Genomic DNA, 24,516 nt, shown 5'->3' with positions numbered 1-24,516 from the left:
GATTGGACGACTTGAGGTAAGAGAACTCATGTGGCAAAATCTGGTACAGAGATTAATGAGGATGACATGAGAGGGGATGCAGTTCTTAATGATAGTAGGGATATCAGTAGTGATAGCATTGATGATAGTAAGCATATCAGTAGTGACAGTAATAATGATAGTAAGGATATCAATAATGATAATGAAGTTAGTAATGATAGAAAAGATGTCAGTATTGTTAGTAATGATGATAGTATTGAAATTAAGGATATCAGTAATGATAATAAAGTTAGTAATGATGGTAAGGGTATCAATAATGATAGTAAGAATACCAATAATTACAGTTATGAAGTTAGTAGTCAAAGTTTTGACTTGGCGTGAACAAAGAGTTGTGATCAATGATCAAGCCTCAGAATGGTTAGATGTAACCTGCGGTGTGCCACAGTGATCAGTCCTAGGACTGGTGCTCTTTCTCACGTCTGTTAACGATAGTAATGATGGGCTAGGTTGCAAGATATCAAAATTCACTGATGATTCAAAGCTTGGAAATAATTCTTAAAAGGAACTTAATCGTCAACATTTTGAAACTGACATAGACAAACTGATGGTCTGGGTTCATATGTGGCAAATGAATTCTAATATCGATAAGCGCAAAGTTTTACATATCGGTAAAACTGTTGAAGTGCAAAATGTAAATGAGAAAAATACTTGGGCATAATAATCTCTGGTGACCTAAAGCCAAGTAAAAAGTTCATAGAAACAGTGAAAAGAACGAGCAAATTTCTTGGATTCAAAGACCAGGGAAACCTTTACAATTCACTGGATCGTTCTCATCTTGAATATTGTGTTCAGTTCTGGTCATCTTTTCTAAAAATAGACATCAACAAAATGAAGAGAGTGCAGCGTCAAGTTACCAATATGACTCCCGGACTGAGAAGCAAATCTTATGAGATCCGATTAAACGACTTGAATCTATTTAGCCTAGAAAGGAGGTGAAGAGATGATCTAATACAAGTATTCAAAATTATCAAAGGCTTTGATAATCTTGAGCTACCAGGCTACGTAAGACATGATTCGATTGTTTTCACTCATAATAATGGATACAAACTCCTGCACAAACGTTTTACCTCGAACGAGGCGAAGTGCATTTTTGTTCAACAGGATTGTTAATATATAGAACGATTTGTCAGTTAGAGTGGATGAAAGCAGTATTTAAAATTCATTTTAGAACAGAACTGATAAGTATTTCGCTTCAAGTTCACCACTTACAATATTTATGCCTCCTTAGTCACATTGACAATTTGCAGGTTATTCTCCTCTCATACCTGTACCTTAACCCCAACACCTCCTCATACCTGTGCCTTAACTCCAACACCCCTCCCTCATACCTCTACCTTAACCCTACACCCTCTCATACCTGTATCTTAACCCCAACACCTTTTCATACCTGTGCCTAAACTCCAACATGCCCTCATACCTGTGCCTTAACCCCAACACCACCTCATACCTGTAACTTAACCCCAACACCCCCTCATGCCTGTACTTTAACCCAAACATCCCCTCATACCTGTACCTTAACTCCAACACCCCCTCATACCTGTACCTTAACTCCAACACCCCTTCATACCTCTCCCTTAATCCCATCACCCCATCATATTTGTACCTTAACCCAACACCCCCTCATACCTGTACCTTAACTCCAACACCCTCTCATACCTGTACCTTAACTCCAACACCCCCTTATACCTCTACCTTAACTCCAACACCCCCTTTATACCTGAACCTTAACTCCAACACCCCTTCATACCTCTACCATAACCCCATCACCCCCTCATACTTGTACCTTAACCCAACACCCCCTCATACCTGTACCTAAACCCCAACACCCCCTCATACCTGTGCCTTAACCCCAACACTACCTCATACCTGTAACTTAACCCTAACACCCCCTCATACTTGTACCTTAACTCCAACATCCAAAAAAGATTGCGTTAAACGAGTATGAATGTCATTCGGTGCGACGGACAATATTACATTAGAGTTTGATTTTCATTGGAAGGTCCGACTTAAAAACTCTCACAAGCTAACTTCAACACTAGGCTCTCTTACCCTACGACACAATGTTGGTTCACTCTCCCTGTTCTATGAGGATTTCTTTGGTTTTTGCTCCCGAGAGCTGGCTGCTGTTGTGCCTCCACCACTAGTTTAACCACACAAAGCTCGGCAAGCTGCTGCAACACATAATTACTATGCGGCCGCTGGGAACACAGGAGCACCGTTTTGTAAGTATTTCTTCCCTAAACCTCGTAGCTTTGGATCTCCTTACCCTCTCATGCCTTTTCCAGTAACGATGACTCGGCACATTTTATGACAGAATATTTTCTTACTGCAAAATCCATAAATACTTTCTTTTGTCTCTTTTTCCCTCTCGTAGTCCTCTCTCTACTTTAATCAAGGCCCGTCCTTGATGTGGACTTTTGTCCAGTGTAAAAGAAAAAAAAATTGTTTGCCACGTCGTAAAAGCACACTAGTAGCAATCTTGCTGTATCAAGTGTTTTAAATTCAAACTGGAAATAACCTTGATTTATTGTAAGCTCATATTCCAAGAGGCCTTCATGTACCATCAGCTCACGCCATTGACGACCTTTTTGTGTCGTAAGCTCACACTACCAATTCTTTGGTTGCATCATACTTATACTGTGTTGTACGCCCACGACACAGTTGTCTTTGATGAGGCGTAAGCTCACATTAGGGAAAATCTTCGCGTGTCATAAACTTGCACCTCAAACCTATTGTCATAAACTTACACTAATGATTCTATCGTGTCATAAGCTTACACTACTGATAGTTCTGCTGTGTCGTAAGCTTGCCTCAGCTGACCATCCTGCAGTACTGGTCATATTCTATCAAAAATTCATATCGATGTTCCTATGACGTGGACTGAAATCATTGGCGATCATAATGTATGCCATTCGTTCACACCACTTGCTGCATCTTTAGTTCACATCAATTATCCCTTGTAATTTCAAATGAATACAACGAAATTCAAACCACAACAGACCACTGGGTCCTAACTAGGCCGTTTGTGATAGTGGAAGGAGTAGAAAGACTGATTTTATTTTTAAAGATGACCTGTGATCTTATCATATAGCTAGGATGTGCAATTAATGTCAGTTGTGGATTTAAAGCACAATATTCATCAGGAATATGGTTAATTATATCTATGGCACAGCATTCAACTACTCTGGTATATCATTCTATATGTTAACAATTCTGTTGAAGTAAAAGTACTTCGCCTCATTCGAGGTAAAACGTTTGTCCACGTAACATCAGACGAATCTATCGATAAGTTGCTCGTTAGATCGAGATTACCGAAGCCTTTAATGATTTTGAATACCTGTATTAGATGACCTCTTAAGGTTCTCAATTCTATGCTAAATATTTCTAATTCCTTTTGTCGGCTTTCATAGGATTTGTTTCTCAGGCCGAGAATCATCTTGGTAGCTTGCCCAGTAATGCACTCTCTCCATTCTTTCTGTCTTTCCTCTAGTAAGGTAACGAAACCTGAAGATATCCAAGATGGGGACGCACTAGTGAGTTACTGAGAGGATAATTTCTCGAGACTTAAAGATTTAAAAGCCGTACCTATGAATCCAAGAATTTTGTGATTCTTTTTACTGCTTCTGTGCGGTTTAGTTGGCTTTGGGTCAGCCAAGTCCTCTTCCATATTTACCTTTTGAAGCTCAACAGGATTCATATCATAGGGTGCCTTTTGGTTTTTCAACCGGTATGTAAGACTTTGCTGATAGCAATATTAGAATTTATTCGTCATGTTATCCCAGTCCTTCCGTTTCTCTTTGTCAGTTTAAAGCTGCGGACATTTACTTTCTCATGTAGATTTATTATCCACCTAGGTATCGCCCGCAGAATTAGATATCTTACAACACAGCCCCTTATCAGTGTAAATAATGTATATGAGAAAGAGAGGCATTGAGAGAGTTGACCATTAGTCACTACTTCTTGTTTATAGCCAGTGAGCCAATTTTCTTAAGCATCGCAATACAACGTCATCTATACAATGTGACTGAAATTTGTCAGTAATCTTTGATGTCGAACTATATCTAATGCTTTTTGAAATTCTAAATAGATGACATCAACTGCTTTACTTTTATTATTCATATTGATTATTTCAGAATAGAAATCAAGCATATTTGTCAAATATGAACGATTTCGTCAAAAAACATGCTGAGAATCGTTTATCAAGTGGTGGTTCTCTAGATGGTTTACCATCTTATCCAGAAAGGTGATTTCCATAAATCTACCAGCTACAGACGTTCAGCTAATTAGACGATAATTTCCATGTAGTAATTTATTACCTTTGTTGAACATCGGTTTTATCCTGGGAAATTTTCATTCCTCTGAATCATTTCCCGTAGCAAGTGACTTTCCGATAAGAGCAGCCAAGGTTTTGACTCATTTTCGTCTCTCTTAGTGTTCTCGGATAAGACTTACCTGGGCCTATACTTTTTTATCTACTTTCATTTTATTTAGCACTGATACCTCAGTGACCTCACATCACTGTTGTCTTTGCTGTGTAGTAAATTTCCACTAATGACGTTCTTGACGTGTTTGCAGCGTACATCATTGTTGCCCTTGCCGTATCTTAATCTTCAACGACCTTCTTTTATTCAAAGACCACATCATTACTTTCCTTTCTGTGATGTAAGCTCGCATCACTGCTGCCTTTGATGTGTTGCTAGCTCAAACTACTACTACTCTTACTATCATAAACCGCATCAATGCTGCTCTTACTTTGTCGTTGACTCACACTTCTGCTGTTCTTGCTGTGTTAGAAGTTAACACCACTGTAAGCGCTCACTACTACTGTCTACGCTGTGCTATTCTCTCATTTGAGTTTATCTCTGGCATAAGCTCAGAGCACTGTTATTCATGTTGAGACCTAAGTTTACACCACTTTTGCCCTTGCTGTGTCGAAAGTTTAAACGGCTGCTTCCCTTGCTATGACGTATGCTAATACTACTGTCTTTCTTGCAAGCTGACACTACTGCTGCCGGTGCTGTGCCAAGCTCACACCACTGTTGCATTAATGTGCCGTAAGTTTACGTCACTACTATACTTAGCATACGTAAGTAAAAACCACTGCTGCCTTTGCTGTCGTAAGATCATGCCATTGCTGCCTTTGACGGATCGTAAGTTAACACTTTCTCACTGCACTGTAAGCATACACTCAAACTACTGCTGTCCTTACTCAGTTATAAACTCACACCAGAGTCATCCCAGTTATCATAATTTCATACTATAGCCGCCCTGATTATGTCAAGCTCATATCAGTGGTACTTTTGTTAGTCGAAAGCTCAGACCATCAATGATATTGCTTTGTCGTAGGCTCACACGTCTTTTGTCCTTGCGGTGACCATAAGTTTACACCCCTGCAGTTCTTGCTGTGTTCTAAGCTTACCGCTGTCCTTACTGTACCCTAGGTAATGATTTTACCATGTCTTGAGCTCATGCTATTGCTCTTCTTGTTGTGTCTTAAGCTTACACCAGTTGGTACTTTAACCGACACACCGAGAGTTTACAATATTGCTATTCTTGTTATTGTAAACTTCCACTTTTGCTACACTGATGACCTTAGTGAGTCATCTCATACCAATGCTGCTATTATTTTGTCTTAGGCTCACACCACTGATGATAAAACTATGTAGCAAATTCACACCAATGATGACCGTACCTTGTAATCTAACACCAATGTTGCATTTGCTTGCAGGCTCAGTCCATCATTGTCTTTCGGGCTTTAATTTCATACCACCACTTTTCCTAACTTTCTCTTAAGCTGCTATCACTTCTGTCTCCGATGTGTCGTCGCAAGCTCACGCCACTTCTGTCCTTAATGTTTTGTAATCTCGCAACACCGCTGTACTTGTCCTGACATTTGATCACGCTAATTCCGTCTTTCATATATCAAGCTCATGACTTTCCACCTTTAGTGTTTTGCTATCTTTTTGCTTGGTCGTAAAGATACACCACTATTGCCCTTTATGGTGCTGCAAGGTCATACCACTGCCGTCTTTATTGTGTCAGGCTCACACCACTATTACTCATGCTATGTCGAAGGCTCACACTCTTGCCTCCCTTAGTATCATAAAGTCAATTGACTCTCACCCCGTAGTGTTGTAAACTCATATCATTCGTTTCGTTGCTCTCATCACTGATAACCTTGTTGTATCATCATCTCATATCAGTGCTGCCCTTGCTGTGTCGTATGCCCACACCACTTCTGTTCTTGTTACGCCACAAGCTCATGCCATCGCTCTTACTTTAATGTCATGAGCTCTTAAAACCGTTGCTCTTGATGTGTTCTTACCTTTGTTTCTGCTGCTGCGTTGTAAATTACACCCCTGATGACGTATGATAATTTTCGTCTTATGTAACTGATATTCTTGTTATGACGTAAGTCCAGAACACTGCCTCTCTTACCGTGTTGTAAGCTCATACTACATTATCCCTTCTTATTGTAAAGTGACATCACTGCTACCACGGTGTGTCATGTTCACACTACTGCTATCCTTGTGTACTTACATCATTTCCATCCTTGATGTGTCGTAAGCTCATACCATTAGTGTTTTTGCTGTCTTAGACTCATACTATTGCTGTCCTTCCTGTGTCGGAAGTTTACACAACTATTGTCTTTGTTTTGCCCAAAGCTGACACTACTAATGAGCTTATTTTCTGCCCGTGTTGTTTCGTAAGCTCATATCAATGCTGTCTTTACTGTGTCGTTAGCTCACTCTACTGATAACTTTATTGTATGATCTTATATCACTGCTGCCCTTGCTGTGTCGTAAGCCCACGTCACTATTGTCCTTTATGTGGTGTAAGCTCACACCAGTGCTTCCTTTGCCATGCCATAAGCTCATATCTTTGTTGCCTTTTCTCATCACAAGCTCACACCATAGCTACTCTTTAGTGCCATAAGCTTATATGATTGTTGTTGTATAATGATCTCGTACGAATGTTGCTCTTGTTTCATAAGGCCAAAGCTTTGTCTGTGTGCTGTAAGCTTGCATCTATTATGATCATACTAATTCTTCATCGTATATGACTGCTGCCCTTCTGTCGTAAGTTCACACGACTTCCACCATTGTTGTGCTGGAAGGTCACACTAAAGCTTCCCTTGCTGTTGTAAGTTGATATCATTGTTTTAGTTGGCGTGCCAAGTTCTCACTACAGCTGCCCATGATGAGTCGCAAACTCATTCCAATGCTGCTGTTGATGTGTCGTAAACTCACATTACCGTGTTTCTTACTACGTCACAAACTTAAACTACTGCCGTCCCTGGTTTTGCTATGCCTGAGCTGTAGCAAGTGCTTTATTTGCTTTGCCTTAAAACTAAATCAGGATGACATTGCTAAATTGTAAGTTGAAATCACTACAGTCATTGCTGTGTATTAAGAACACTCAACTGATGACCTTGCTTTGGCTCACGTTCACAACAATGAATCTCTTGTTGTTAGAGGCTCACATCACGATTGCCTTTACTGTATTGGAAACTCACATTACTTGCGGTCTTGCCTTGAACATTAACACTTCTAATAGCCTTTCTGTGGATTAATGCTCACAATGTTGCTTTCCTTGCTGTCGCAAGTCCACGCTACTGCTGCCCGCGTTGTTTTAAGCTTCAACTATCGTTGTCGTTGTTTTGTCCAAAGATAACACAACTCTTTTTATGTTGAAAGCTCCAGTCACGAACAAAAGTCCACATTAAGGGCGGGTCCCAACTGAAATATAAAGAGAATAGAAAAGAGCAAAAGAAAAGACAAGGGAAAGCGCCTACGAACTTGGAGGAAGTGAAAAACTTGTCCTCTAGAATGTGCCAAGCCGTATTTATTGGGAAGGACATGAGGAGGTAGAGAATTCCAAAGCTTTGACGTGTAGGGAAAAAAGCTGGTATCAGAACGGTCCACCCTTGAGTTGCTGATGGCCACACAATAATCATGTGACGCTGCCGAGTATTGCGTGGTCTAGCTAGTAGTGTGGGCACACAAGCAGCTCTAGTGAGCAAAAAACAATGTAGTACCTGTAAAAGAGGGAAAGTAAACCATCATTGCGGCGAAAGGCAAGGGAGTCAAGTTTAGAAGTTATCCTAGGACAGTTTATAAGTCAGACTGTTTTGTCATAAGCTGACATCATCAGTAAAGTGCTGTCATTCTACACCACGTTCGCCGTGTTGTGTGGTAAGTTCACACCACTGTTGTTCATTTCATGTAAGCTTATCCCGCTGATGACCTTGTTATGTTGCCATCTTATTTCACGATTGCTCCTGCTTTGTAGTAGGTTGCTGTTAGACCATGCATACCACTGCTCTCTTAGCTATGGCGTACTTTTTGTTTTTTTACATTGGAGGTTCCAGCCACAGACTGAAATCCATATCGGGGCCTGACCTTAATCGAAATATAGAGAGGATTATGAAAGGGAAAGAGAATAGACAAGGGAAACCATTTACTAAATTTCGAGGAAGTGAAAAACTTGTGTTTTAAAATGTGCCAGGTCATAGTTAGTGGGAAAGACAGTCGAGTTTTAAAGCTTCGAGGCGTAAGGAAAGAAACAGTTATCAAAACGGTCCAGCCTTGAGTTGCCAACGGCCACACTACTCGTAATCATGTGATGCAGCAGCTTACCGAGTATTGCGTGGTCTAGCTAGCGGTTTAAGCATACAAGCAGCTCTCAGGAGCAACAACCAAATTAATACCTATAGAAGAGGGAAAGTGAACCAGCATTGCGACGTAAGGCAAGGGAGTCAAATTTTAAAGTTAACCTGGAGAGTTTATAAGATGTGAGAGCTATACTCCGTACGAGGATGGATCAATCCTTTGTATAAACGAAGCAAGTGCTTAGAAAGAAAAAAAAATCGACATCTAAGCACGACTCTCAGTTTCTTAGTGGCAGACTTAGTTATTTCTGTAAAATGGGTTTTCCAAGAAAGAATGGATGTTACAATGATACCAAGTGTGTTTATTGAGTCAAGAGGATGAAATTACAGAACCGTCAAAGGAGAGAGGAAAATTATGAGAAATTTTCGATAAGACTGGTAGAAACTGGGTCTTGGAAGCATTAAACTTAACCAGACTTTTATCTATCCCACTGAGATATCCCGTTCAAGTCTGAGTTTATTGAAGCGGATGTATCGAGACGAGATGCAGATCGAGTGAGTCGTCAGCATGTGAGTGCATTTGGCTATTTGTGGAGGAGAGGAAATCGTCGATAAAGGAGAAAAAGTGTAGGGTACAGGACGAAACCTGAGGGACACTGCTGTTGATGCTCACATCATTGCTTCTCTTACTGTGTCGTAATCTCATACACTTGTAGTGTCGTAAGTTCACACCAGTATTTTCTTTTCGTGCTATAATCCCACCACATCATTGCCCTTAATGTGTAGTAAGTTACAACCACTGCTGACCTTACTGTTTCGTTATGCTTACATTACTTCTTCCCTTCCTATGACGTAAGCTCAAATTGCCACTGGTCTTGCTAGGCTATACGTTCACACAACTGATGGCCATCTTGTGTTGTCACTACAGCCTATACTATGTCGTAAGCTCTCACCATTGCTGCCTTTACTGCACTGAAAGCTCATATCACTGCTATCCTTTTTCCGTTGCAATTTTAAGCTAATGTTGTTCTTGCTGAGTCGGAAGCTGATACTAGTGCAACCCTTCCTGTACCCTCAGATTCACACTACAACTGTTCTAGTTGCGTAATGAGCGTACAGCACTACTATCTTTGGCGTATCGTAGCTCACATCTCTGCTGTTCTTCTTGCTTTAATTTCATGTCAATGCATTTTTGTCCTTGCTGTGTCAAAAGTTCACATCACATCTCCCTTTTCTGTTTCACATGTTTGCAGTACTATTTTCCTTGCTGTTTCGTTTGCTCTTACCACCAAGAACCATGCAGCGCCCTCAACCTAAAACAGCGATGACTTGCTACCTTGCTGCCTGGCCCATCTCCCAGCCCCGGGCACGGTCTTGGCTAATAATACGGGCAAGTGACACCTTCCCGTCCCGGCCACTGTGGAGGCGTTTATACCACAGGGCGAAAAGTGTTATGTGTAAAGAGGGGAGGTTAAGGGTGGGGTTTGGCGAGATGGGAGGGGTGAGGTTTGGTGAGAGGGTAGGGGTGAAGTTTTGTGTGAGATGTGGGATGAGGCTTGGTAAAAGGTGGTTGATGTTTGGTGGGAGGTAAAGAGTGAGACATGATAAGGTTGTAGAGGTCAAAGCGGATGTCGGAAGGAAGGTTCAGGCGCTGGGGAAGAGAGAGGAGGTCGGTGTTAGGGTTAAGGTTTGTGGGAAGACGGTGAAGCAGAGAAACAATTGAAAACCTGGGAGTTTGTTATTACATGAGGTAAGGTACAATCAGAAAAACTGTAAGTCAGCTGCCTGTGACAGGCAGATGCAAGTTGTGAGAAGAGATGTGGGCATTAGCAGAGGAAGAAGAAGGGAACCAAAAGATAGGAGCAAAACGCATAAAGAGGGAAGATAAGAGGTATAGAAAAGGTAAGTGACAATGAATGCTGACAGGGAGTTAAGGGAGACGTTGTGAAGTGGTGAGGGCCAGCTGTGGCTGTCCTTCCCTCAACCCTCAGAGTGAAGACAACAGTGGAATGACTCGGTCGTTTACCATCTTCTGTGGTAAGTACGGTATATATAGTAGCACAAGGAATTTACTCAATATCGTTGATCACTAGTAATATTCCCAGTTTCGTTAATCATTGTAATATTTCCGGTATTGTTAATCACCTGTAATATTCCTTGTATCGTCAATCATTTGGAATTATCCCACTATCGTTAATGAGGTTTGATATTCTAGTGTCGTTAATCATTTATGATATTCCAAGTGCAGTGATTCAGTTTCAATGTTCCCAGTAAAGTTAATGAATTGTAATTTACCCAATATCGTTAATCAACTGTACTCTTCCAAATATCGTTAATCAATTGTAGTATTCTTAGTATCGTTGATTATTTGTAATTTTCCCCACTACTGTTCATCAGATTTAATATTACAGTATTGTTAATCAGTTGTAATGTCCTCAGTATAGTTAATCAATTGTAATTATTTCACTATCATTAGCAAGTTGTAATATTACCAGAATCGTTAAAGTTTTGAAGTTTTGTTCATTTGTTTATTTCTGAGCAGATAATGGTTGAGACTTCTCCAGATCAGAATGGTGTCATGCTGAAGTTGGAGAACGCGTACATGCGTACTGTGCTAGGTTTATATCACTAAGACATTCTCTTTTAGGTTTGATTTAGTTTGTCCAGGTCTTAGGTCGAATAAGACTGTCTTGTGAAATTATGTTACCTTACTAATAAACATATTACCTCATCTTTTGCTCCTTTTTGTCACGACTGAGCAGAACTTGAGTAGTTCTTAACAAAAATTTTAGAATCTTTTTGACAATGTGGCGATAATGAACTTGTTAACATCATGTTATTATATCTTCCCGCCATACAAAGCTTCCCGCCCTATGAAAGCTCCCATCACACGAAGGATCCCGCCACACGAAGGATCCCGCCACATAAAGGATCCCACCACACGAAGGATCCAGCCACATGAAAGATCCCGCCACACGAAGGATCCGCCATGTGAAGGATCCCGCCACATGAAAGATCCCGCCGCACGGAGGATCCCTCCATATGAAGGATCCCGCCACATGAAGGATCCCGCCACACGAAGGATCCCGCTTCATGAAGGATCCTGCTACATGAAAGATCCCGCCACACGAAGGATCCCGCTTCATGAAGGATCCTGCTACATGAAGGATCCCACCACATGAAGGATCCCGCCACATGAAGGATCCCGCCGCATGAAGGATCCCTCCACATGAAGGATCCCTCCACATGAAGGATCCCGCTTCATGAAGGATCCTGCTACATGAAAGATCCCGCCACACGAAGGATCCCGCTTCATGAAGGATCCTGCTACATGAAAGATCCCGCCACATGAAGGATCCCGCCACATGAAGGATCCCGCGTCATGAAGGATCCCGCCCCATGAAAGTTCTCGTCAAAAATAGGTTCCAAGGTTCATGATGCACGAATACCCATCCACAGGATGATTTCCCCGCTATACGAAGGTTCCCGACAGATGAAGGGCTGAAACATCTTGAGAACCTTTGTTTCTAACAAATAATTACTAAGTATTATCATTCCTCGGTTTCTGAGCCGAGCTTCAGGACATTCCAAGGCAGGAGTTAGTATGTCAGTCGTCATACATTCATTACATACATTTTGCGCTGCCTTGACCTACTTTGGACAGGTTCTCCTAAAACCGGTTTGTCCAGTCTGATTAACCCTAAAAGAATCTTTCCTGATTGTTGTGGCTTTCCTTCTTTGTGGGCTTCTTATACTCCAGGTATAACTTGTGATAATACAAGAGGAAAGAGATGTTCTGATTTTGACTCTATAAGGACCAAAGTTTGAATTCCGTTGCAGATTGAATGATTTGCCTGACCATCTCTTAAACTCAAAATAATTCAAATGATACTCACTGTTAAGGTAGGACCCTGTGACAGTGTGCTCAGACACAAACAATGTAAGATGGAAACTGCGCGATGATGGAGGCAGACACTGGGTCATTACGGAGAAAGACACGGAAAGTTAACGGAGAAAGACAAGCCACGATGACGAGAAAGATACTGCACGATGCTGGTGGGAAACATTGCACAGCTATATAGTCCCGGAGGCACTGCACGGTTAAGGGAGACACTGCATACTGAAGGAGGGATACACTGCATAATGACGGAGGGAGAACTACACGATGATGGACGATGGTGAAGAGACCCGCTGCACGATGGTAGAGGGAGACATTACATACTGAATGGAGACAGCATAATGATGAAGGAAGGCACTGCACGATAGAAGTTACACAGAGTTACATACATACACACACCACACAGAACCAAGGTCCAAGCGAAGTAGTTTGGCCTTAACATTAGAAAAAAGAAAAGAAATGAAGTCCCCTTAAAAGCAATGGAAGAAAAGGATAGCAAAGCAAAGGTTCTCTCCCCACCCTCCATTCCCTCTGGCACATGCCGGACGGGAAAACAGTTATAAAAAATACCTTGCAGGATTGATATGCCTGAGGGAAATTTGTATGGGAAAATCATGAAGTAGAGTGAATATGTCATGCATCCTATCACCAACGACATGCATCCCTTCACTTTGTTCTAAAAAGAAATAATAAAGATAAACTTGAACTCTAGCCTATAGACTTACCATGTCTATATCATTCCTTATGCTGAAGAATGGTACAATGATTCTTACTGACTCCCTTAATTCGGGTGACATGGGTTGATCAACTTTGACATGTTACCACAGCATGGCCAGGGAGATATAAGTGGTTGAAATGGTAGCACGATATACCACTGCGTTACAATGACTGATTAAATGAATAATTCGATACCGGAAAGTGACATTTAATGATCAAGTCTACTTTTGAAGTTATCAAGGGTGTTGCTCTGAACAACAATTTCTGGGAGCTTATTCCATGCATCAATAATGTCTTTGGTAAAGAAACATTTCATACAGTCCAGATTAACTTGCTGACCTCCAAGTTTTAGTCCATTTTCTCTCGTCGGTAATGCTGGTGCTACTCTGAAATTATTTTCATAATCGACGTTGTTGAATCCTCTAAGTATTTTAAAGCATTCTATTAATTTGTTCCGGAAGCGCCTCTTGCTTATGGAGAACAAGTTTAATTCTCGCAGTCTCTCCTCATATGGCATATTATGCAAGGAAGGAATCAATTTAATTGCTCTTCGCTTCACTGCTCCCAATTTAAGAATATCCTTGCTTAAGTGGGTGGCCCAAAATTGAACTGCATATTCGAGGTGTGATCTAGCGAGACTTAGACAATATCACATCCTTCCTTTTGTACGTAAGTTTCTGTTGATAAATCATGACATCCTATTTGCTTTCTTGGCAGCTCCATTGCAATGCTGAGAGAATTCGAAGTTATTGGAGACAATGACCTCTAGATCTCTCACACTAGGGGTGTCTTATATCATATAGGACATCAGCTTGTAATCAGTTTTTATCTGAAGGTTTCCTACTTGTTACAACTAAAATTTATGGACATTAAATGGCGTGTACCATTTACTAGACCATTCACCGATTTTATCTCGATCCTCTTTTAATATCAGCCTATCTTCACTTAATATGGCATTGCTGATCTGTGTCATCTGCAAATTTGGACATTAAGTTATTTAGCCTTACTTGCAAAATCGTGAATATAAATGATGAAAAGTACTATGCGGAGGTATATATATACGGATATAGTGTATATGATCATGGGGCGATCATAGCCTTACAGTAGCTCCCGCCTGCTACACAAGGGTCCCGGGTTCGATCCTGGCTGCTGGAGGTATGTTTGTTAAATGGAAGTGCGCGTTCATATGCACCATATTCTTATGTGTATATATATATATATATATATATATATATATATATATATATATATATATATATATATATATATATATATATATATATATATATATATATCAAAAATTCCTCCACCCTTTTTGCCCATGTTACAGGTAGTTTTCCACTCATGCCATCATCTTCAATTGAAGTATCATACACTCTTCTTGTAAACTGCCAGTCTTGCATTCTTTCCTCATGCCCAAACCATCTGAAAGTATTATGTTTCACCCATTCTACCTCTCCATAATTCATTCCCTTTGCATTCTTTGTCATACTATACCTCTCATACACCCTTTCATTTCTTTCTTCATTCTGTTTAGTCACACCACATGCTCTTCTCAAGTAACTCATTTCCAGCCTGGATTCCTGATCTATGTGTCTCATTCCACTGCCTTATTTCAGCTACATAGGTCTCTCCTTTTCCAACTTACACCTCAACCCTTCATTAGTGTTAGTAACAGCTGCACAGTGAGCCAGCACTTCAGTGGTTGTCTAGTTGCACTTCTCTGACCCAAGTAACTGTCTTTTCTTTCTACCTCACTCACACTTGGACTACTGGCATTCTGTGCAGAATTGTACAGTTTCTCCTTGTTATACTTAACACTTGACAACACTTAACTCAAACAGCTTGTTCTTTGTTTAGATTTTCTTATGGTGAGCACTGTGTGCTAGCCCTGCCTTTTGGCAAAATGGTGGGAACAAAATGGAAGTGGTGGGTGTGAACATTTAGGGAGGAGCTTTATGGAGAAACATCCAGTATAAGTAGTTGGCAAGAACATTGGGTGGGATCGTTAGGTAGAATTATTCGGTAGGAATATTAGGTAGGAGCCTATACAAACACTGCACTAGACTTGCCACTGCCCGTGGCCTCTTAAGGGTGAGGCAGTAAAGGCTAAGAAGCGGCACTGGAGTTCACTAGTTATGGAGACTCAATTGTTATGGCTACCCCCTTGAGGGGATTGCGGAAGGAAACAGGTATCAGACATACCACTATGTATATAAATAGATAGATAAATAACTACAGCTAGTCAAGGGGTATTATGCAAAATTGATTGCAGCATTATCGAGAGAGAATGAGACAGATATACAGCAAACCCTTGGTTTAACAGACTATTCGGGGAGGGGTGTCCATTAATGCCAAAATATACAATATACAGTAATACAGTATACAGTTGACATGCTTTCTTTTAACTCCTTTATCACTTGATGCCATTTTGAATTGTAAGGATTGTAAAATTGTTTAAAATTGTTTTTATATCCCTGGGGATACGGGAGAAAGAATACTTCCCACGTATTCCCTGCGTGTCGTAGAAGGCGACTAAAAGGGAAGGGAGGGGGGGTGCTGGAAATCCTCCCCTCTCGTTTTAATTTCTTTCCTTTTTAATTTTCCAAAAGAAGGAACAGAGAAGGGGGCCAGGTGAGGATATTCCCTCAAAGGCCCAGTCCTCTGTTCTTAACGCTACCTCGCTATCGCGGGAAATGACGAATAGTATGAAAAAAAAAAGAAATATATATATATATATATATATCATACAAACCTCCAACAGCCAGAATCGAACCCGGGACCCCTGTGCAACAGGCGGGAGCGCTACCGCTAGGCTATGATCGCCTCTAATAGGGAAATGACAATCGAATACTATGTACTCGAATACCCTTCGTCTCACGTAGATGAGCAACGGGTTCTACACCGGTCTTTTCCCATTAGGCTCGCACAGCCAGCAGATAGCATTTCACCGAACCTAACTGTACAACGCGGAGGTATATGAATACGAACTAAGTGCATATGAACGCGCACCTTCATAGAACATACAAACCCCCAACAGCCAGGAGGCACGAGTAGGGAGAGAGGAGAGTGATTGGTTCCCAGTGAAGGTCGGTCCGCGGCAGGGGTTTGTGATATTTCCATGGTTGTTTAATTTGTTTATGAATGGGGTGGTTAGGGAGGTAAGTGGAAGAGTTTTGGAGAGAGAGGTGAATGTGCAGTGTGTTGGGGATGAGAGAGCCTGGTAAGTGAGTCAGTTGTTGTTCGCTGATGATACATCGCTGGTGGCTAATTTGAGTTCGGAAAAGCGAGTGAAAGGAGAAAGTTGAGAGTAAATGTGAATAAGAGCAAGTTATGATTAGGTTCAGTAGGGTTGAGAGACAAGTCAATTGGGGTGTAATTTTGAATGTAGAAAAATTAGAAGAAGCGAAGTGGTTTAGGTATCTGGGAGTGGACTTAGCAGCGAGTGGAACCATGGAAACGGAAGTCCGTCACAGGGCGGGGGAGGGGGCGAAGGATCTGGGAACGATCAAGAATTTGTGGAAGGAGAGAACGTTATCTCAGAGAGCAAAGATGGGTATGTTTGAAGGAAAAGTAGTTCCAATAATATCATATAGGTGCGAGGCATAAACATAATCAGGAGAGGGGTATAACTTAACGAGATTTTCAAGATCTATGGCCAGGGTGATCATTTTCATGACAATGTGTAGCAATCGCTTTTTTGTGGTCGTCCCTGCTTACTGAATGCCGGTGCCAATATCACCTCTCCGTTACCGTTTTACCTGTCTGGCATGTATGATTAAATTTACATGCCTTGCATTTGACGGCATAAACACTTCCAATTGTTCCATCCTTCCACCTCCAATTTGATCTCTCGCTTCTCCTTGTTCCCTCCACCTTTGACACATAAATCCTCTAAGTCAATCTTTTCTCACTCATTCTCTCCATATGTCCAAACCATTTCAGCACCCCTCGTCTGCTCTCTCAACCACACTCATTTTATTTCCACACATCTCTCTTACCCTTTCATTACTTACTCGATCAAACCACCTCACACCAAATTTTGTCCTCAAACATTTAATTTCCAACACATCCATCCTCCTCCGCACAACCCCATCTATAGCCCAAGCCTCGCAACATATAACATTGTTGGAACCACTGTTCCTTCAAACATACCTATTTTTGTTCTCTAAGATAACGTTCTCGCCTTTCACACATTCTTCAACTCCCCCAGACTTTTCGCCCCCTACCCTACCGTGACTCACTTCCGCTTCCATGGTTCAATCCGCTGCTAAATCCATTCCCAGATATCTAAAACACTTCACTTCCTCCAGTTTTTCTTCATTCAAACTTACCTCCCAATTGACTTGTCCCTCCATCCTACTGAACCTAATAACCTTGCTCTTATTCACATTTACTCTCAGCTTTCTTCTTGCACTCACTTTACCAAACTCAGTCACCAGCTTCTGCAGTTTCTCACCCGAATCAGCCATCAGCGCTGTATCATCAGCGAACAACAAATGACTCACCTCCCAAGCCCTCTCATCCACAAGAGATTGCATACTTGCCCCACTCTGCAGTAGGTAGCGCCAGGAACAGACAGAAAAGGCCACATTTGTTCACACTCAGTCTCTAGCTCTCATGTATAGCGCATCGAAACCACAGCTCCCTTTCCACATTCACGCCCCAGAGACCTTTCTATGATTTACCCAAGGCGCTTCACATGCCCTGGTTCAATCTATTGACAGCTCGTCGACTCCGGTATACCACAACGTTCCAATTCATTCTATTCCCTGCACGCATTTCACTCTCCTTTATGTTTAGGCTTCGATCGCTCAAAATCTTTATCACTCCATCCTTCCACCTTCAATTTGGTCTTCCGCTTCTCCATCTTTCCTCCACCTCTGACACTTTTATCCCCTTCGTCAATCTTACCTCACTCATGTGTCCAAATCATTTCAACACATCCTCTTCCGCTTTCTCAACCACAATCTTTTTATTACCAGACATCTCTCTTCTCCTTTCGTTACTTACTCGATCAAACCACCTCACACCACATATTGTCCTTAAACATTTCATTTTCAACACATTCACCCACCTTCGCACAACCCTATCTATAGCCCATGCGTCGCAAACGTATAATATTGTTGGAAAGACTATTCCTTCAAACATACCCATTTTAGCTCTCCAAGATAACGTTCTCGCCTCCTGCACATTCTTCAACGCTCCCAGAACCTTCGCCCCCCTCCCCCTCCCCCCTGTGACACACTTCCGCTTACAAGGTTCCGTCCACTGCTAAGTCCACTCCCAGATATCCATAACACTTCACTTCCTCCAGTTTTTCTCCATTCAAACTTACCTCCCAGATAATTGTCTCTCAACCTTAGTGAACCAAATAATTTTATTCTTATTCACATTTCCTCTCAACTTTCTTCTTTTACAAACTTTACCAAACCCAGTCACCAACTTCTGCAGTTTCTCATCCGAATCAGCCTCCAGCGTTGTACCATCAATGAACAGCAACTGACAGCATACGTGCCCCTCTCTCCAAAACTCTTGCATTCACCTCCCTAACAACCCCATCCATAAACAAATTAAACAACCATGGAGTCATCACGAACCCCTGCCGCAAACCGATATTCACAGGGAACCAATCACTTTAACCTCTTCCTACTCGTACACATGCCATATATCTTTGTTAAAAACTTTCCACTGCTTCTAGCAGCTTACCTCGCACACCAGGTACTCTTAAAACCTTCCACAGAGCATCTCTATCACCTCTATCATATGCCTTCTCCAGATTCATAAATGCTACGTACAAATCCATCTGTTTTTCTAAATATTTGTCACATACATTCTTCAAAGCAAACACCTGATCTACACATCCTCTATCACTTCTGAAACCACTGTTCTTACCCAATCTGATGCTCTGTACATACCTTTACCCTCTCAATCAATACCCTCTCATTTGATTTCCCAGAAATCCCCAACAAACTTATGCCTCTGTAATTTGAACGCTTACCTTTATCCCTTTGCCTTTGTACAGAGGCACTATTCATGCATTCCGCCAGTCCTCAGGCACTTCACCATGATCCGTACATACACTGAATATCCTTACCAACCAATGAACAACACAGTCAACACCCTTTTTGATAAATTCCACTGCAATACCGTTTAAACCTACAGCCCTGCCGGCTTTCATCTTCCGCAAAGCTTTCACTTCCCCTTCTCTGTTTACCAAACCATTCTCCCTGATTCTCTAACTTTGCACTCCACCCCGACCAAAACACCATATATCTGCCACTCTATCATCAAACACATTCAACAAACCTTCAAAATACTCACTCCATCTCCTTCTCACATCACCACTACTTGTTATCACCTTCCCATTAGCGCCCTTCACTGAAGTTCCCATTTGCTCCCTTGTCTTACGCACTTTATTTACCTCCTTCCAGAACATCTTTTTATTCTCCCTAAAATTTAATGATACTCTCTCACCCCAACTCTCATTTGCCCTCTTTTTCACCTCTTGCACTTTTGACTGGTTGGTAAGGTTATTTAATGTATGTATGACTCATGGTGAGGTGCCTGAGGATTGGCGGAATGCGTGCATAGTGTCATTGTACAAAGGCAAAGGGGATAAGAGTGAGTGCTCAAATTACAGAGGTATAAGTTTGTTGAGTATTCCTGGTAAATTATATGGGAGGATATTGATTGAGAGGGTGAAGGAATGTACAGAGCATCAGATTGGGGAAGAACAATGTGGTTTCAGAAGTGGTAGAGGATGTGTGGATCAGGTGTTTGCTTTGAAGAATGTATGTGAGAAATACTTAGAAAAGCAAATGGATTTGTATGTAGCATTTATGGATCTGGAGAAGGCATATGATAGAGTTGATAGAGATGCTCTGTGGAAGGTATTAAGAATATATGGTGTGGGAGGCAAATTGTTAGGAGCAGTGAAAAGTTTTTATCGAGGATGTAAGGCATGTGTACGTGTAGGAAGAGAGGAGAGTGATTGGTTCTCAGTGAATGTAGGTTTGCGGCAGGGGTGTGTGATGTCTCCATGGTTGTTTAATTTGTTTATGGATGGGGTTGTTAGGGAGGTGAATGCAAGAGTTTTGGAAAATGGGGCAAGTTTGAAGTCTGTTGTGGATGAGAGAGCTTGGGAAGTGAGTCAGTTGTAGTTCGCTGATGATACAGCGCTGGTGGCTGATTCATGTGAGAAACTTCAGAAGCTGGTGACTAAGTTTGGTAAAGTGTGTGAAAGAAGAAAGTTAAGAATAATGTGAATAAGAGCAAGGTAATTAGGTACAGTAGGGTTGAGGGTCAAGTCAATTGGGAGGTGAGTTTGAATGGAGAAAAACTGGAGGAAGTAAAGTGTTTTAGATATCTGGGAGTGGATCTGGTAGCGGATGGAACCATGGAAGCGGAAATGAATCATAGGGTGGGGGAGGGGGCGAAAATCCTGGGAGCCTTGAAGAATGTGTGGAAGTCGAGAACATTATCTCAGAAAGCAAAAATGGGTATGTTTGAAGGAATAGTGGTTCCAACAATGTTGTATGGTTGCGAGGCGTGGGCTATGGATAGAGTTGTGCACAGGAGGATGGATTTGCTGGAAATGAGATGTTTGAGGACAATATGTGGTGTGAGGTGGTTTGATCGAGTAAGTAATGTAAGGGTGAGAGAGATGTGTGGAAATAAAAAGAGCGTGGTTGAGAGAGCAGAGGAGGGTGTTTTGAAATGGTTTGGGCACATGGAGAGAATGAGTGAGGAGAGATTGACCAAGAGGATATATGTGTCGGAAGTGGAGGGAACGAGGAGAAGTGGGAGACCAAATTGGAGGTGGAAAGATGGAGTGAATAAGATTTTGAGTGATCGGGGCCTGAACATGCAGGAGGGTGAAAGGAGGGCAAGGAATAGAGTGAATTGGATCGATGTGGTATACCGGGGTGGACGTGCTGTCAGTGGATTGAATCAGGGCATGTGAAGCGTCTGGGGTAAACCATGGAATGTTGTGTGGGGCCTGGATGTGGAAAGGGAGCTGTGGTTTCGGGCATTATTGCATGACAGCTAGAGACTGAGTGTGAGCGAATGGAGCCTTTGTTGTCTTTTCCTAGCGCTACCTCGCACACATGAGGGGGGAGGGGGATGGTATTCCATGTGTGGCGAGGAGGCGATGGGAATGAATAAAGGCAGATAGTGTGAATTGTGTGCATGGATATATATGTATGTGTCTGTGTGTGTATATATGTGTGTACATTGAGATGTATAGGTATGTATATTTGCGTGTGTGGACGTGTATGTATATACATGTGTATGGGGGTGGGTTGGGCCATTTTCTTTCGTCTGTTTCCTTGCGCTACCTCGCAAACGCGGGAGACCGCGACAAAGCAAAATAAATAAAAATAAATATATATATGAGGACTGAGGTTACGCTGGCCGCTCTGGTCACCCAGCCTGACCCAGTCTATCGTACTTGCCATTGGCTGACGTAATGCTTGGCTACAACCACGCACCATCCTTAACCATCGCCACATTCAACGATTTCCTCTTCATCCATCGCATTGCATTCATATTTCCCCAGAGCCATGCTCATGAACAAAGCACATAAGACTCCATAGGTTTATGTATGTCAAACTGCACTTCTGATTTACGTCCGTGGCTCCAGATAAAGACAAATATCTCTACCAAGACCAGGATCGAGAAAAGGATCGAAGAAATGGATGAGAATATAGAAAATGAGAAGGATAGTTTTAGAGCTTTTCAAGAGGAGTGAAGCTTGCCTTGGCTTAGGGTAGGACATGAAAACATAAATACTTCCAAACAGAACAGAGAAGTGGAGGCCGTGCATGACGTCAGGATTTTGTGAATAATAATAGTTCTGTGGGGATAGTAGCGGGGAAGCTGAAGTTGAGGGTAGAGTTGTGCATGGCATGGAAACCAGGGGTGCACTGAAAGCGATGGTTGGACGGAGAGAATTCTCTTATAAACTATGCAAGAAGCTGCATGATGGAGTACTTCCCCCAACAATGTTGCATGGATCTGAAACCCAAGTCCAATTTGGTCAGGATAGAGTAGAGAACGTGAGTAGTAAAGATAAACAACGTATGTAGCGAAAATAGAAAACTGATGATGACTAAAAATGTGAAAAGGAAATGTGATATAAATAAATTACTATAGAATCGTATATATGAAAGCGATCTAGGACTGTGTTCACATGTTTACCATGCAGTTGGTGATAGGTTCGTCAGGAGGGTCTGTGGTAGTATATTTATTTTTTTTTTTTTGCTTTGTCGCTGTCTCCCGCGTTTGCGAGGTAGCGCAAGGAAACAGACGAAAGAAATGGCCCAACCCACCCCCATACACATGTATATACATACGTCCACACACGCAAATATACATACCTACACAGCTTTCCATGGTTTACCCCAGACGCTTCACATGCCTTGATTCAATCCACTGACAGCACGTCAACCCCGGTATTCCACATCGCTCCAATTCACTCTATTCCTTGCCCTCCTTTCACCCTCTTGCATGTTCAGGCCCCGATCACACAAAATCTTTTTCACTCCATCTTTCCACCTCCAATTTGGTCTCCCTCTTCTCCTCGCTCCCTCCACCTCCGACACATGTATCCTCTTGGTCAATCTTTCCTCACTCATTCTCTCCATGTGCCCAAACCATTTCAAAACACCCTCCTCTGCTCTCTCAACCACGCTCTTTTTATTTCCACACATCTCTCTTACCCTTATGTCACTTACTCGATCAAACCACCTCACACCACACATTGTCCTCAAACATCTCATTTCCAGCACATCCATCCTCCTGCGCACCACTCTATCCATAGCCCACGCCTCGCAACCATACAACATTGTTGGAACCACTATTCCTTCAAACATACCCATTTTTGCTTTCCGAGATAATGTTCTCGACTTCCAAACATTCTTCAAGGCTCCCAGAATTTTCGCCCCCTCCCCCACCCTATGATCCACTTCCGCTTCCATGGTTCCATCCGCTGCCAGATCCACTCCCAGATATCTAAAACACTTCACTTCCTCCAGTTTTTCTCCATTCAAACTCACCTCCCAATTGACTTGACCCTCAACCCTACTGTACCTAATAACCTTGCTCTTATTCACATTTACTCTTAACTTTCTTCTTTCACACACTTTACCAAACTCAGTCACCAGCTTCTGCAGTTTCTCACATGAATCAACCACCAGCGCTATATCATCAGCGAACAACAACTGACTCACTTCCCAAGCTCTCTCATCCACAACAGACTGCATACTTGCCCCTCTTTCCAAAACTCTTGCATTCACCTCCCTAACAACCTCATCCATAAACAAATTAAACAACCATGGAGACATCACACACCCCTGCCGCAAACCTACATTCACTGAGAGCCAATCACTTTCCTCTCTTCCTCCTCTCTTCCTACTTGTACACATGCCTTACATCCCCGATAAAAACTTTTCACTGCTTCTAACAACTTGCCTCTCACACCATATATTCTTAAAACCTTCCACAGAACATCTCTATCATGGAAAGTGTGTGGGGCCTGGATGTGGAAAGGGAGCTGTGGTTTCGGTGCATTATTACAGGACAGCTAGAGACTGAGTGTGAACGAATGGGGCCTTTGGTGTCTTTTCCTAGCGCTACCTCGCACACATGAGAGGGTAGGAGGTTGTTATTCCATGTGTGGCGAGGTGGCGATGGGAACAAATAAAGGCAGACAATATGAATTATGTACATCTGTATATATGTATATGTCTGTGTGTGTATATATATGTGTACATTGAGATGTATAGGTATGTATATTTGCGTGTGTGGACGTGTATGTATATACATGTGTATGTGGGCGGGTTGGGCCATTCTTTCGTGTTTCCTTGCGCTATCTCGCTAACGCGGGAGACAGCGACGAAGCAAAATAACTAAATATATATATATATATATATATATATATATATATATATATATATATATATATATATATATATATATATATATATATGTACACTTCCTCCCCTCCCTTCCTTTCTTACTTCATCTTCCTTTCCCTCCTCTTCTACTCCCGCCACCCTTTCCTTATCATCATCCTCTTCTTTCTGATCATTGTGGTCGTTACTGTAACGCGCGGATGTTTTTCTTAAGTGTTCGCCACTTACAGTTTGCCAGCCACTAATGGAGTCTTCCGGGCGTAACAAAAGCCTATCCCATCCCGCAAGTAGTGAAGGAAGTCCATCTAAGTTGATCGGGAAAAACGCCTTAA

General features: G+C 41.9%; 1 protein-coding gene across 2 annotated transcripts in view; it reads left to right on the top strand.

The window, feature by feature from the left end:
• Nucleotides 1–24,516, top strand: part of LOC139750163 (doublesex- and mab-3-related transcription factor A2-like) — a 204,149-nt gene that overhangs the window by 165,600 nt on the left and 14,033 nt on the right. The window lies entirely within an intron of this gene.

Source organism: Panulirus ornatus, chromosome 9 (assembly GCF_036320965.1).
Source record: "Panulirus ornatus isolate Po-2019 chromosome 9, ASM3632096v1, whole genome shotgun sequence".
Taxonomy (NCBI): domain Eukaryota; kingdom Metazoa; phylum Arthropoda; class Malacostraca; order Decapoda; family Palinuridae; genus Panulirus; species Panulirus ornatus.
The sequence above is the reverse complement of the archived record's forward strand: the minus strand, read 5'-3'. Positions and strand labels throughout refer to the sequence as shown.